Source organism: Haematobia irritans, chromosome 2, assembly GCF_050003625.1.
Source record: "Haematobia irritans isolate KBUSLIRL chromosome 2, ASM5000362v1, whole genome shotgun sequence".
NCBI lineage: Eukaryota > Metazoa > Arthropoda > Insecta > Diptera > Muscidae > Haematobia > Haematobia irritans.
Genome location: NC_134398.1, coordinates 39,765,521 through 39,782,944, shown reverse-complemented (window position 1 = coordinate 39,782,944; position 17,424 = coordinate 39,765,521). Strand labels below are relative to the sequence as shown.

At 32.1% G+C, this 17,424-nt stretch overlaps 1 protein-coding gene across 1 annotated transcript in view; it reads right to left on the bottom strand.

Annotated features, from left to right (window-relative positions):
* DIP-kappa (Dpr-interacting protein kappa) overlaps positions 1–8,659 on the bottom strand; it is a 386,526-nt gene extending 377,867 nt beyond the window's left edge. The window contains exon 1 of the mRNA XM_075293821.1: positions 8,398–8,659. The gene's annotated coding sequence lies outside the window, so the exon portion shown is untranslated. The remainder of the gene's footprint in view (positions 1–8,397) is intronic.
* Between the last annotated feature and the right edge of the window lie 8,765 nt (positions 8,660–17,424).

The following is a 17,424-nucleotide window of genomic DNA, read 5'->3' as shown; positions in this document are numbered from 1 at the left end:
ATTTTATTTCTACAGAAAATTTTGTCAAAATTTTATTTCTACGGAAAATTTTGTCAAAATGTTATTCCAATAGAAAATCTTGTCAACATTTTATTTCTATAGAAAACTTTGTCAAGATTTTATTTTTTTTATTTATTTTTTTTTTATCATGATCGAAGAATTTATTTATTTATTTATTATTTCTATAGTAAATTTGGTTTTATTTCTAATAGAAAATTTTGTCAAAAGTTTATTTCTATAGAAAATTTTGTCAATAATTTATTTCTATAGTAAATTTTGTCAAAATTTTACATCTATAGAAAATGTTGTCAAAATTTTATTTCTATAGAAAATTTTGTCAAATTTCTATTTCAAATAGAAAACGTTGTCAGAATTTTATTTCTATAGACAATTTTGTCAAAAGTTTATTTCTATAGAAAATTTTGCCAAGATTTTATTTCTATAGAAAATTTTGTCAATTTTTTTTTCTATAGAAAATTTTGTCAAAATTTTATATCTATAGAAAATTTTGTCAAAATTTTATTTTTATAGAAAATTTTGTCAAAATTCTATTTCTACAGAAAATTTTGTCAAAATTTTATTTCTACGGAAAATTTTGTCAAAATTTTATTCCAATAGAAAATCTTGTCAACATTTTATTTCTATAGAAAACTTTGTCAAGATTTTATTTCTATAGTAAATTTGGTCAAAGTTTTATTTCTAATAGAAAATTTTGTCAAAAGTTTATTTCTATAGAAAATTTTGTCAAAATTTTACATCTATAGAAAATGTTGTCAAAATTTTATTTCTATAGTAAATTTTGTCAAATTTCTATTTCAAATAGAAAACGTTGTCAGAATTTTATTTCTATAGAAAATTTTGTCAAAAGTTTATTTCTATAGAAAATTTTGCCAAGATTTTATTTCTATAGAAAATTTTGCCAAGATTTTATTTCTATAGAAAATTTTGTCAAATTTTTTTTCTATAGAAAATTTTGTCAAAATTTTATATCTATAGAAAATTTTGTCAAAATTTTATTTCTATAGAAAATTTTATCAAAAGTTTATTTCTATAGAAAATTTTGTCAAGATTTTATTTCTATAGTAAATTTTGTCAACATTTTATTTCTTATAGAAAATGTTGTCAAAATTTTATTTCTATAGAAAATTTTGTTCAAAGTTTATTTCTATAGAAAATTTTGTCAAGATATTATTTCTATAGAAAATTTTGTCAAAATTTTATTTCTATAGAAAATTTTGTTAAAATTTTATTTCTATAGAAAATTTTGTCAAAATTTTATTTCTATAGGAAATTTTGTCAAAATTTTATTTCTATAGAAAATGTTGTAAGAATTTTATTTCTATGAAAAATTTTGCAAAAGTTTATTTCTATAGAAAATTTTGTCAAGATTTTATTTCTATAGTAAATTTTCTAAAAATTTTATACGTATAGCCCCCTTATAAACTTTTACGTATAGCCCCCTTATAAACGGCCCCCAAAATTTGGCTTGCGGGGACTCTAAGAGAAACAAATTTCATCCGATCCGGCTGAAATTTGGTACATGGTGTCATCATATTATCAATAACAACCACGCAAAAATTGGTCCCCATCGGTCCATAATTATATATAGCCCCAATATAAACCTATCCCCAGATTTGGTTGCGGATCCTCTAAGAGAAGCAAATTTCATCCGATCCGGTTGAAATTTGGTATATGGTGTTAGCATATGGTCTGTAACAACCGTGCGCTAGTATTTCTATAAAAAAAAATTGTCAAAATTTTATTATTATGGAAAATTTTGTCAAAACTTTATCAGTATACAAAATTTTGTCAAAATTTTATTTCTATAGAAAATTTTGTCAAAATTTTATTTCTATAGAAAATTTTGTCAAAATTTTATTTCTATAGAAAATTTTGTCAAAATTTTATTTCTATAGAAAATTTTGTCAAAATTTTATTTCTATAGAAAATTTTGTCAAAATTTTATTTCTAAAGAAAATTTTGTCAAAATTTTAATCCTATAGAAAATTTTGTCAACAATTTATTTTTATAGAAAATGTTGTCAAGATTTTATTTCTATAGTAAATTTTGTCAAAATTTTATTTCTATAGAAAATTTTTTCAAAATTTTATTTCTATAGAATATTTTGTCAAAATTTTATTTCTATAGAAAATTTTGTCAAAATTTTATTTCTATAGAAAATTTTGTCAAAATTTTATTTCTATAGAAAATTTTGTCAAAATTTTATTTCTATAGCAAATGTTGTCAAAATTTTATTTCTATAGACAATTTTGTCAAGATTTTATTTCTATAGTAAATTTTGTCAAAATTTTATTTCTATAGAAACTTATGTCAATATTTTATTTCTATAGAAAATTGTGTCAAAAGTTTATTGCTATAAAAAATTGGTGAAATACCTCTTAGTTTGAGAGGAATATTTTGCAAAATTTTGCAAAATAAAGATCGAGAATTCTACCAATCTACCAAATAGTAAAAAATCTACGATTTATGGTAGAATTCTACCAACTGGAGCAACCGTGGATAGATCTCGCCAAGGTGGTAAATTCTAGTGTTTGTGACAATATTTGGTCACATCGAGCGACATTTACACGAGTCGGAGCCTCATCTAAATCTTATCCGATTCTGAACCAATTTGAATGAAATTCGACACAGACAGGTAGAATGCAAAATCTTTTCTCTATGTACAATAAAATGAATTTAAGTAAAATCCCGTTGCAAAATGGGTATAAAATATTAGATTATCTACCAGTGAGGTAGCAGCAACAGAAATGAGAGGACAACACCAGTGACATAGGTTTTAATTTTATTTATTTATTTTATTCCCGGCGATGATTTCCGAGGGAGATCGAAATATCGAATTAAAAAAAAAAATAAAACAGAAAATAAAATTTTGACCTCAAGCTTGAATTTACAAAAAGAAAACAGAAGGTAATAAACAAAAAGGTCAAAAAAACAAAAACAACAAACTTAGATTATCTACCATATTTTCCGAAATCACGCGGGAGCTATATTTAAACTTCTAACAAAATTGAACCAAATTTGGCACACACTGCTAACATGTTAACTCTACGCCCAGCTCGAAATCGAAATTAAAATTAAAACAAGTATATACGGCCGTAAGTTCGGCCAGGCCAAATCTTATGTACCCTACACCATGGATAGCGTAGAAACTTCTACTAAAGACTGTCATCCAGAATCGAATTACTTGGGTTGCAGAAACACTTGCCGATGGCAAGGTATCTTAAAAATTCCTTAACAACGTCTTCTACATTGTAAGTTAGTCCATGCGGGGGATATATAAAACCAAAAAAGGCCGATTCAGTTCGACAAAATTTCCTATAAAGGGTGATACGGTCAAAATTTGGTCAATATAAACTTGACGTATTTCTTTCAATTTTGCATTTAAAAAACCTGCTCCTATTTTGGTTTTGGAATTCACTCTTCAGTTGTCAAAATGCCGTCCAAGCAAGAAGAGCAGCGTATCAAAATTTTGCTCGCGCATCGCGAAAATCCGAGCTACTCGCACGCAAAGCTGGCAAAATCGCTAAAAGTTGCCAAATCAACCGTTACAAATGTAATTAAAGTGTTTGGGGAACGTTTGTCGACAGCCAGGAAGTCTGGATCGGGGGGAAATCGAAAACCGGAAGCCGCTGAGACGACAAAGAGAGTTGTCGGTAGTTTCAAGCGAAACCCTAACCTCTCTCTCCGAGATGCCGCAAATAAGCTGGGTGTATCGTCTACAACCGTGCATCGAGCCAAAAAAACGAGCCGGACTATCGACTTACAAGAAGGTAGTGACTCCAAATCGCGATGATAAACAAAATACGACGGTCAAAGCGCGATCCCGGAGGCTGTACACGACGATGCTGACGAAGTTTGACTGCATGGTAATGGACGACGAAACCTACGTCAAAGCCGACTACAAGCAGCTTCCAGGACATGAGTTTTATACGGCAAAAGGAAGGGGAAAGGTAGCAGATATTTTCAAGCATATTAAAACTGTCAAAGTTCGCAAAGAAATATCTGGTTTGGCAAGCCATCTGTACCTGTGGCTTGAAAAGCAGCGTTTTCATAGCTTCCGGGACTGTCAACCAAGAAATTTACGTGAAAGAGTGTTTGAATAAACGTCTGCTGCCTTTCCTGAAGAAACACGGTTGTTCCGTACTGTTTTGACCGGATTTGGCATCTTGCCATTACGGTAAAAAGGCCATGGAGTGGTACGCCGCCAACAACGTGCAGGTGGTTCCCAAGGACAAGAACCCTCCCAACACGCCAGAGCTCAGCCCAATTGAGAAATACTAGGCTATTGTCAAGCGGAACCTAAGAACACCAAAAAACTGCTAGGGACGAGCAGCAGTTGAAGGCAAACTGGCTTTCTGCGGCGAAGAAGGTGGACAAGGTGGCTGTACAAAATCTGATGGCAGGTGTCAAGCGTTACGTATTTGGAAAAGCGAAAGCCTAACTGAATATTTTTCCTGAATTTTATACTAATTGAACTTGAAAAAGAAATTTAATTTGATTTTTTAAATTACGATTTCACCGATTTACACGCGTTTTCCCTTGACCAAATTTTGACCGTATCACCCTTTATACCCTCCACCATAGGATGGGGGGTATATTAACTTTGTCATTCCGTTTGTAACACATCGAAATATTGTTCTAAGACCCCATAAAGTATATATATTCTGGGTCGTGGAGAAATTCTGGGTCGATCTAAGCATGTCCGTCCGTCCGTCTAACTTCCGAACGAAACAAGTTATCGATTTGGAACTTGGCACATGTAGTTGTTATTGATGTGTCACTTTTGTGTATAGCCCCCATATAAACCGACGCTCAGATTTGGCTTGCGGAGTTTCTTGGAGGAGCAAAATTCATTCGATCCAGTTGAAATTTGCTAAATGGTGTAAGTATATGGTCTCTCACAATCATGCAGAAATTGGTTCACATCGGTCCAAAATTATATATAGCCCCCATATTAACCGATCCCAAATTTAACTTGCCGACCCTCCAAGAGAAGCAAATTTCATCCGATCCGGCTGAAATTTGGTACATGGTGTTTGTATATAGTATCTAACAACGATGCAAAAATGTGTCCACATCGGTCCATAATTATATAAAGCCCCCATATAAACTGAAGCCCCGATTTGGCTTGCGGAGCCTCTAAGAGAAATACATTTCATCCGAGCCGGCTGAAATTTGGTACATGGTGTTAGGTTAGGGTAGGTTAGGTGGCATCCCGATGTATCAGGCTCACTTAGACTATTCAGTCCATTGTGATATCACGTTAGTGAACTTCTCTTTTATCACTGAGTGCTGCCCGATTCCATGTTAAGCTCAATGACATGGGACCTCCTTTTTATAGCCGAGTCTGGACGGCGTTCCACATTGCATTGAAACCACTTATAGAAGCTTTGAAACCCTCAGAAATGTCACCAGCATTACTGAGGTGGGGTAATCCACCGCTGAAACACTTTTTAGTGTTCGGTCGAAGCAGGAATGGAACCCACGACCTTGTGTATGCAAGGCGGGCATGCTAAACATTGCAGCACGGTGTTAGTATGTGGTCTCTAACAACCATGCAAAAATTGGTTCACATCGGTCCATAATTATATACAGCCCCCATATAAACCGATCCCCAGATTTGACCTCTGGAGCCTTATGGATGAGCAAAATTCATCCTATCCGGCTGAAATTTGGTACATGGTGTTAGTATATGGTCTCAAATACCCATGCAAAAATTGGTTGAAATCGGTCCATAATTATATATAGCCCCCATATAAACCGATCCCCAGATTTTACCTCCGGAGCCCTTTGGAAGATCAAAATTCATCCGATTCGGTTGAAATTTGGTACGTGATGTTAGCATATGGTCTCTAACAACCATGCAGTAGTTGGTCCATATCGTTCCATAGTTATATGTAGCCCCCACATAAACCGATTCCCAGATTTGACCTCCGGAGCCCCTTGTAAGAGGAAAATTCACCCGATCCGGTTGAAATTTGGTACGTAGTGTTAGTATATGGTCTCTAACAACCATGCAGGAATTGGTCATATCGTTCCATAATTATATGTAGTTCCCATATAAACCGATCCCCAGCTTTGACCTCCGGAGCCCCTTGTAAGAGGAAAATTCACCCGATCCGGTTGAAATTTGGTACGTAGTGTTAGTATATGGTCTCTAACAACCATGCAGGAATTGGTCATATCGTTCCATAATTATATGTAGTTCCCATATAAACCGATCCCCAGCTTTGACCTCCGGAGCCCCTTGGAAGAGGAAAATTCACCCGATTCGGTTGAAATTTGGTTCGTGGTGAAATTTGGTACATTGTGCTAGTATTTCTATAAAAAAATTTTGTCAAAATTTTATCACTATAAAAAATTTTGTCAAAATTTTGTTTCCATAGAAAATTTTTTCAAAATTTTATTTCTATCGATAATTTTGTCAAAATTTTATTTCTATAGAAAATTTTTTCAAAATTTTATTACTATAAAAAAATTTGTCAAAATTTTATTACTATGGAAAATTTTGTCAAAATTTTATCACTATACAAAATTTTGCCAAAATTTTATTCCTATAGAATTTTTTTTCAAAATTTTATTACTATGGAAAATTTTGTCAAAATTTTATTTCTATAGAAAATTTTGTCAAAATTTTATTTCTATAAAAATTTTGTCAAAATTTTATTAATATATAAAATTTTGTCCAAATTTTATTTCTATAGAAAATTTTGTCAAAATTTTATTTCAATAAAAATTTTGTCAAAATTTTATTTCTATAGAAATTTTTGTCAAAATTTGATTTCTATAGAAAATTTTGTCAAACTGAATTATATACGTATTTAATCGCCCTTTTTTGTTTAACATATACTCCGTATGGACTAACTTACAATTGGGAAGACGGTGTTAAGAAGTTTTCGGATACCTTGCTATCGGCAAGTGTTACCGCAACGCAAGCAGGTAATTCGATTGTGGATGATAGTCTTTAGTAGAAGTTTCTATGCAATCCATGGTGGAGAGTACATAAGATTCGGCCTGGCCGTATATACTTTTTTTCAAATCGTTTCATATTAAATGATATGTAGATGAGAATATAAATTTTTATAAAGCACCGAGCATATGCTAAATATTTGAGATGACATGGAATATGTAGATCTACAATATGGTCAAGGGTATAAAATACCATAGTCCGCTCGTCTAGATAATTTTCGTACATGTATTCCGTATATTTGAAATGAACCCTTCAAACGGTGTTACAACTTAAAAATGAAGATGGACCCTAAATAAATTTAGGGTCGATTTTCATGCTTCAGTTACATTTTGTTGGGTCTCATTTATATGGGATTAATATTCAATATAAAGTGTGGCCTCACATTTGAGGCCATTTTTGAGACCCATATTCATAGGTTAGGTTAGGTTAGGTGGCAGCCCGATATATCAGGTTCACTTAGACTATTCAGTCCATTGTGATACCACATTGGTGAACTTCTCTCTTATCACTGAGTGCTGCCCGATTCCATGTTAAGCTCAATGACAAGGGACCTCCTTTTTATAGCCGAGTCCGAAGGGCGTTCCACATTGCAGTGAAACCACTTAGAGAAGCTTTGAAACCCTCAGAAATGTCACCAGCATTACTGAGGTGGGATAATCCACCGTTGAAAAACTTTTTGGTGTTCGGTCGAAGCAGGAATCGAACCCACGACCTTGTGTATGCAAGGCGGGCATGCTAACCATTGCACCACGGTGGCTCCCACCCATATTTATATCTCCCACCAATTTTCGCCCTCCATAAACCTCGATATGTAACTCGACTTCCTAACTTATTTCGAAAAAACAAAACTATGGCGTGTATACTAAAACCTAAACGAAAGCCCTATAAAACACAACTACAACTCCTCCAGGTTTTTTTGTTCATAGTTTGTAGTTTTTTTTAACACTTTGATGAAATATTAAACAATTTACAGGAACAAATTGTAGCATTACATGTTACAAAATAGTTTAACCACAAACTGAAATGAAAAAAAAAACTTTGAAACTGGACAACAAAAGAACAAACACTAGCTAGGAGCTTCCAAAGAAACACAAACACACACACATAAAACATATAACCACACCGGAAGTCATGAAAAATGACAATTTTCAAATACGAGGAGCAATAGAAAAAAAAAACAAACCAACAGCTGCTTTGATGGTGGGAAAGGATAAAAAACAAAAGTCATAAACACAAAACATAATGGCACTATGAGTTTTGCATTATTTCCGTTTCATAAATTGGCGCGTTATATATTTAACTGATGTCGTTGTTGTTGTTTTTTCTTTTGGCGTATTGTAGAAGGGATAATACATTAAAAGGGGGGGGGGGGGGATAACAAAACACAAACACTGCATAAAACATACTTTTGTTGTTGTTGTTGTTGTTGTCGGAGATTTTTCCTTTGTTAAATTTAAAACTGCCACTTGAAATGTATTACCTTTTTTTTTTGTAAACACTCAAACAATTTTTTTTTTTCTAGTATTTTTCAGACAATTTTTTTCTTTTTTTTTAGATTTTTTTTTTTAATTTTCATATAATATTTTATTTTGTTTTCTTTATTTTATTTTATATTATTTTTCTCTAAATCAAAGAAAATTCAATAACACGCCGTGTTAATGCACTCAACAACCGTCCATAGCAAATACCGACACAAGACTAAATTCAAACGATTGGTGGAAATTTCTGCTTTCCCTCGTATATTTTTCCCATTCACTGAAATGCCAAACTCAATGGGCACTGGTAGCTTAACAGGCGATGTGTAACTCCGTGTGTGTGCCTGTGTGTGTGTTTACTTTACTGGCTTGCCATTCGTTTGTAGGTTGTTCTGTTTACGATTGAAACGAGGACTACTACAACATGTGGGCCCCCCCTCCCCCTCACATCTAATTGTTTTGTTTGCTTCGGTTTTCGAAATTCGAATTCGATTCGTTGATTCCTCGTGCATACTATGGTTAATGAAGAGAGTGGTAAAAGAGCTGTTTAAGAGAGTTTTTAAGGTATGGTGAATTTCTTAGTATTAAACTCAAATGCACATTATACGCTACCATGAACCCTGTTACAATGCAAATGGTGAATAACTTTGTTATGGTTGTTGTTGTTGTTGTTTAACGAATGCTGCGGGCTATCCTGTGTTCCTTTTTGGAAGATTTTTTGTAGCTTTAAATGGGGTTGTGTCACATTTTTATCGTAGGTCAAGTTTAGTGTATGCATTTGTAACAAACAAAAAAGAAACTTCATTTATTAGATGATAAGAGAGTTATAATGGCTTGTTTGCTTTTGTCTCTTGATATTTTGCTCTTTTTTGTCTTTGATAACACACAAGATTAACCATGAGATTAATAGTGATGGCAGACCGTTTCTTTCTTTTCCTTTACTACGAAATTTTTGGCTATCCTTTTATTTTAAATTTAATATCCTCAGTGACGGTTTAAAGAAAGGACAACTTTATCTTAGAGACTTTAAAGGCTAACGGTGAGAGTCGTTTTGACTTTGACAGAGTGTTGGCAAATCGCCTTCTTTTTGTAAATAATTCTGCAAAGTTTGAACGGATATAGATATCAACATTTTTTTTTCCCTTTATGTGAAAACTGAGGTGTTTTGCTTTAAGTCAGCAAGTTTTTGCGACCCAAGCTGGTACACATGCTGGCCTATAGACCTTGAAACTGGCCACCATCTAAACAACTATACAGTGTTTTGGAAGCTATTAAAGTTTAAATCGACTAATGCCTGGGAAAGCTCAATGTTTTGTAAATTAATCATCCTAAAATTTATTTTGCCTAATCTTTAATATCGCGTATTTTTTTTTTTTTATCGAAAGAAACAGCTAGCGACTTGAAATTTGGTGTAAGTAGTTGTTAGTAGTAGAATTGTCTTGCGGAGTCCTCTGGTAAAGCAAATTTCATCCGATCCGGTTGAAATTTGGGACGTGATATTATTGTAAGCCCTCTAACAACTCGGCATAAATTGGTCCATATCATTGTAAAATTATTTAAAGCCCCCATATAAACCCATTCCCAAAATCGTTTGGCACTCTGAAGAGCAAATTAAAATTTTATATTTGTATAAAATTTTCTCAAAATTTTTACTTTATAGAAAATTTTGTTCAAATTTAATTTTTATAGGAAAATTTTATTTTGATAGAAAATTTTATCAAAATTTTATTTTTATGGAAAACATATTTTACAAACAATTTTATCAAAATTTTATTTCTTTCGAATATTTTTTCAAAATTTTATTTCTATGGAAAATTTTGTCAAAGTTTTATTTCGGTAGAAAATTTTGTCAAAATTTTATTTTTATAAAAAAAACAAGTATATAAAGCAGTAAATTCGGCCGGGCCGAATCTTACATACCCACCATCATGAATCAAATATAATAGTTTACTTTGAAAACTCTTCGTCGTAGTGGGTTACTTGATAATATATAGAATTGTAGGCGGTTTGATGACAAATCTTCTCCCAAGCAAGTCAGTTCCCGAAGACAAACTTTCAAGATGTTACCTATGAAGACCAGATCAGATTCTGGATTTATGAGAACCAATTTTGTTTGAGTTTTAGAGAATTACAAACATATCGTGTATATGATGAAATTACGCCTTGATTTGAAATCTTAAATCTGTAGATTTTTTCCGCCATTATTTAAACAAATACGATGAGTTAAATCTGGAAATTCTACTTTCAGTTTCAAGCAATTTTCACGACCATGAAAGAAGTGTTTTCTTTTTTGAGAAACGTAATTTTAGACAAGCAAAGTTTTTTTTGACACACATTTTAGAGACAATCGTTTAATAAACGAAAACACTTTATAAGAAAAGGAAATTTCGTATGTCTAAAATTTCATTATAGATTACTAATTTCCAGCAAATCGTATAAAAACTACGGATTCTAGAAGGCCAAGAAAGAAATAGGCATCATTTGCTACTCACATATTTGTGATCTTAAAATACCTCCAGATTTTCAATTTCAAACAAATCGGCTAAAAAATATAGTCTCTAGACGCCCAAGAAGTAAAAATCGAGAGATCAGTCTATATGGGGGTTATACCAAAAAATGGACCTCGATATACCTCAATTTCGGCACACTTATTAGTGGTCTAAAAGTACATCTCGATTTCGAATTTTAAGCAAATCGGGTAATAAATAAAGTTTATAGAAGCTCAAGAATTTCAGGCAAATCGGGTGGTAAATATAGTTTCTAGAAGCCCAAGAAGCAAAATCGAGAGATCGGTCTATATGAGGGCTATACCTAAACATGGACCGATGGGCACCATTTTCGACACACCTTTTTATGGTCCCAAAAGAACTCTAGATTTTCAATTTCAGGAAAATCGGATAGAAAATATAGCTTCTAGAAGCCCAAGAAGCAAAATCGGGAGATCAGTCTATATGGGGGCTATACCAAAACATGGACCGATGCGCACCATTTTCGGCACACCTTTTTATGGTCCTCAAATACCTCTAGGTTTCATATTTCAGGCAAATCGGATGGTAAAAATAGGTTCTAGAAGACCTAGAAGCAAAATCGGGAGATCGGTCTATATGGGGGCTATACCAAACCATGAACCGATGGGCACTATTTTCGGCACACCTTTTTACGGTCCTCAAATACCTCTATATTTTCAATTTCAGGCAAATTGGATAAAAACTACGGGTTTTCTAGGCCCAAGACTCTAAATCGGGAGGTTGGTTTATATGGGGGCTATATCAAAACATGGACCGATACGGACCATTTTTGACACACCTCTTTATAGTCCCACAATACCTCTAGATTTTCAATTTCATACAAATCGGATAGAAAATACTGTTTCTAGACGCGTAAGAAACAAAATCGGGAGATCGGTCTATATGGGGGCTATACCAAAATATGGACCGATACGGACCATTTTCGACACACCTCGTTATAGTCCCACAATACCTCTAGATTTCCAATTTCAGGCAAATCGGATGGTAAATATAGTTTCTAGACGTCCAAGAAGCAAAATCGGGAGATCGGTCTATATGGGGGCTATACCAAACCATGGACCGATACGGACCATTTTCGACACACCTCTTTACGGTTCCAAAATACCACTAGAATTTCAATTTCAGGCAAATCGGATGGTAAATATAGTTTCTAGACGCCCAAGAAGCAAAATCGGGAGATCGGTCTATATGGGGGCTATACCAAAACATGGACCGATACGGACCATTTTCGACGCACCTCTTTATGGTTCCAAAATACCTCTAGATTTCCAATTTCAGGCAAATCTGATAAAAACTACGGTTTTTATAGGCCCAAGACCCCAAATAGGGAGGTCGGTTTATATGGGGACTATATCAAAACTTGGACCGATATAGCCCATCTTCGAACTTGACCTGCCTGCAAACAAAAAACGAATATGTGCCAAATTTCGGGACGATAGCGCCATTATTGAAGGCTGTAGCGTGATTACAACAGACAGACAGACAGACAGACAGACAGACGGACATGCTTATATCGTCTTAGAATTTCTCCCTGATTAAGAATATATATACTTTATATAGCCGGAAATCGATATTTCGATGTGTTACAAACGGAATGACAAACTTATTATACCCCCGTCACCATTTTATGGTGGTGGGTATAAAAATTGACAACATTTCAGTTTGATAGAAAATTTTGTCAAAATTTTATATCTATACCCAGCAAAAAAATTTGGAAGTTCTTCCAAAGGCACAACTTTAAAAGCACTTCCAGAAGATGTACTCCCAATGATGTTCTTTATTTTAACTACCCAGGAAGTTCTTTTCATTCAATTTTTTATAACATGTTTTTTTCATACTTTTAATGGGTAATTTTAACTTTTTTTGTTTCAAATAGGTTGCAAACAGAGTAAGAAGTCATAAAATGGTACAAATTATTTAAATTTTGTCGAAAAAAATGCTAAATCCAATCTGAAAAAAATTGAAAAAATTCACAATTTTTGAAAATATTTGAGGTCAAACGTTTAAGACAAGAATTAAAATCCATTAAAAATTATACAAAATTATAAAAATTATTTATTTGCCAAAATAACACAGAATTTTTTAATTTACATCAAAAACATTGAATTCGGATCACACTTAAAGAAGTGATGCAAATTCAGTGCACCGGCTGCTGAAATGGAGGACTTCCGTCCTATGACAAGCCCATGTTAAATTCATCGCTTCTGCGTCAATTTTGCACAACTTCCGGATCCAAAAATAACATTTTCATTACTTTTTTGGCGGCGCTTTTTTCGCTGAACATTTATTTTAATTTAAAAAAAAAAAAAATTTACAGAAAACTTTGTCAAAATGTTATTTCTATAAAATTTTTGTCAAAATTTTATTTCTATGAAAATTTTGTCCAAAGTTTCATTTCTATAGAACATTTTGTCAAAATTTTATTTCTGTAGACAATTTTATCAAGATTTTAGTTCTATGGATAATTTTGTCAAAAATTTATTTCTATGCAAAATTTTTCCAAAATTTCTCAAATTTCAATTTCTCAAAATTATATTTCTATAGAAAATTCGGTGAAAATGTAAGTTTTGTAGAAAATTTTGTAAAAATTGTAGTTTTTATAGAAATGTTTCTCAAAATTTTATTCCTAAAGAAAATTTTGTCAAAAATTTTTTATCTATAATTTTTTTTCAAATTTTATATCTATAGAAACTTTGTCAAAATTTTATTTTCATAGAAAATTTTGTTAAAATTTTATATTAATAGAAACTTTTGTCAAGATGGTTATAAATGGTTAAAATTTTATTGCTATCACAAAGACTGTTTTTCATATGTTTGGGTATAAAGAAAAAGACTGTTTTTCATATGTTTGGGTATAAACATTATATGTTTGGAACTCAAATTTTTAAACACAATATTTTTGAGTGCAAACATATAATGTTCATAAACTAGCATAATATGTTTGGGACATATATGTTAATATGTTAGAACATATTATGTTTGGGACATAAAATGTTTGTAAATATAATATGCTTGGATTCAAACATATATTAATTTAGAAATAGCCCATAAACATATATGTGCTTACAAAGAGAGACAAAGTGTATGCTGGAAGTAAAATAATGAAAGTAACCAATTGGCGCCTTACAAATATATATACACAAAGAAAATTTCATTAAATATACTAAAAATACTACGTGTTAATATATAAACAAGTATAAATTTACATATTATGAGTAAACATATATATGTTGTGATATAAGACTTCGCCAAAAATTGTATATGCTTAAGTAAAATATTAAAATGAGTATTCGGAGAGAAAATTCATTCGGAACCAAGATAAAATATATTTGAAAAAAGGAGCATGAGTTTTGTTTATCATTTTCGCATTACGGGCACAATTTTTTTGTTTCGTCAAAACGAATCGGAACGTAGGACGAGTAGGTCAAAATATTCAAACTGTAATGAAGTTTTCATAACATTTATATTTTATCTACAACTGAATTATTTTGTTGATGTATTTTTGATCATAAACATTTATAAATGAATTTATTGTATACACCTTTAATTTTGTTATAAGAGAATCATATCATAGATTGTATATAGGTATATAGTAGTAGTAGATTAAGAGTAATTATAAGAGACATTTCTAGCAACAACATAAGATATTTCTCACATACATCATAACAAATAACCACTCTCGCATAAACAGCAACAACCACTCTCGCCTAAGAAGCAATATCACTGTCGGCTAGCTGTGTACATCACTACTATTTTAGTCTAGCTTGAGCGGCCGTTGTGTGCGGACGGTTATCGCAAGTTTGTGATAGCTTCGATAACAGCCACCATAGCTACCACTCATGCTAGATCGATGTAGTCCCCAGAGATGGTACTGGTATCTTACAGCCATACATCTCAGGGTTGTAGTGACTAACACATCTAACCGTAGTGCCCAGGTCATCTACTGGTGTTAATAGCCATAGTTGATCTGGTCTGGGAAAAAATCTGGTTGCTGAGTACATCGTAATAATTTATATGAAACATAGTTTATATAAAAGTTGGTTAAAATAAAATCCTTGAAGATTTATAACGTTGGAGAATTAATCTGTTTTTTTAATATCCTGGAAGGCTGAGACTATCCTGGCAAGTATCCTTATAAAACAAAGGTAATTAAAGGGATCTTCATAAAAACTAACGAAAGGGCACTATACAATGAACAAAAAGCATGTCCGGTTCCAAAGATTGTGTCTCCACTTTAACAATTTTGGTATTGATTCCGAACCAAAGAAGCGGAGAATACAAGTAAGGATGCTTTTAAGACACAATTCTCTTTTAAATGGGGTTTTGTGTACTTGGCTCTACGAAGCACATTTCAATTTTTCGCTTTTTCAGCTTTTTTCATATGCTATAAAGTGTCCGTTAAAAACAAGACTTCCAGTAGAAATGATGCTATGTTTCAAGTAAAAAATGTCTTTAAAATAAAGTATTGAAAAACATATCCTATTTTTTAATGATTTTTGCCTTATAGTCAAGATGCAAAAATGCAACAAATTTAAAGACAGTTTCATTAATTTTAAAGAATTTTTCTGAATTATTAAAGTCAAGTTGACCTTAGTCCCAAAATTTGTTCTTTCATGTTATGATACCCATTTTTAAGTCAAATCACTTAATTATAACGACAACACGACTTCATTGAAAGTATCGACCTTTGAACATGGAAAAAACTTTATATTAGAGAAATACGTCTTCTAAGCTAAGTAAAAGTTGTATTCTTATTTTAAGGACATGAACTCTTTGGCTTCACGACAATATTTTTTCAGTGCACTCTTTTTAGAGTTGTGAAAGTAAAATTAAAACAGGGCGAAACAGTGAATAATTAAACAGTAAGATCTATAAAAACAAAGATTAGTTCCTCTTTATTAATGAGTAGTCCAAGAGGAGTTGACGGATTTTTTCGAAAATAAAAGCGGGCATTGAGTTCGAGTTTTGCCGCTAAAATTATTTCTCATTTTAGCGGCAAAACCAGAAGAACATTACAACTTTTTCCGGTAAATTGTATTATAACATGGTGGGGAAAGATCCAAAGTAACAACTGAATAAGTTTATTTTCTTTAAAAGAAATTATTAAAGAAAAATAAAAGGGTAAACATGGTCATTTTAACGCGATAATACCAATTTATACCGGCCTTAAGCATTAAATTAAGTACAAAATTATTCGTTAATGAAAATTCATATTTAATTGTATTTCTAAATTAATGGTGTTACATGCTAGCAAACAATTGTTCACACCAAAATAAATGTATGTGCTGTTGTAAAATTACTGTTTAGAATTTAAATATAATGTGCTTTGAATGGTTATCGTTAGCCTTAGGATGGAAAAATATTTTTATATACTCGAATTCAAGTTCTTCTTTTGTAAGAGTTTTTGAATTTCTTCGAAAATTGTAAACTTGTATACAAAAACCTTTATTTGTTACACAATTTTTATTGTTGCAATAAAAAAATAATATTTGATTTGAACTCAGTCCATTTCGTTTATATCAAGCATTTTTCTTTTCTGACTTTATGTCTTTTATAAAACACACTTTACAATTTCGTAGTAAAAATTTAATATAATAGTATGTAATGCTGAACACCTTTTCGGGAACTTCCGAACGTATCTGGAATATATGTTAAAAAATATATTAAAAAAAATGGTGTTGGTCGAAGCAGGGATCGAACCCAGGACCCCTGTCACGCAAGGCAGGCGACCAACCACTGCTCCACGCTGCCAACAAATGTATGTTTAACAATATTATGTTGTTAAACAATGTTATGTTTGCATCGGCTCGTGGGCGCCGCAGGCTATGCTATATAAATATAACTTATAACGATAATTATCTCTTGATGACCATAACAGCTACGTAGTCCAGTGGTTAGTGTGCTGGCTTACAAACTGTGTGGTCCGCTGTTCGAATCCCCGTCCGGCAAAAGGTAAAATTGAAAAAAAAAATTATAAAATTTAATAATTTCTTCTACAATGTTTGTATTACAGAAAAAGGTGCTAAGAACTAAAAAAACTCATGGAAGTGAGAATAATGTGAGGGAATATATAATTAGGCAGAAAAAAATTTGAGCACAATCTTCTTTGGGAGAAAATTCGTCTAAGCATATAATATTTTTGGGTTCAAAATGTTTCCAAACATATTATATGTTCACATAATAACATCTAGTTCTTTGGAAGACAACATTATTGAATTTGGATGGAAAAATACAAAATGTTTGGAACTTAGACTACCCAAACATATTATATTGTTTAGACCAATATGCTTTCAAACATATTATATATTGGAAGAAATCAAACATATAAATGTTTGGGCAATACCCAAAAATGTATATGCTTGAAGCAAAATATGTTTGGGGGTATATGTTACAGAAGCGATTTTTTTTTTGAGGGTGTATAAAAAATTTT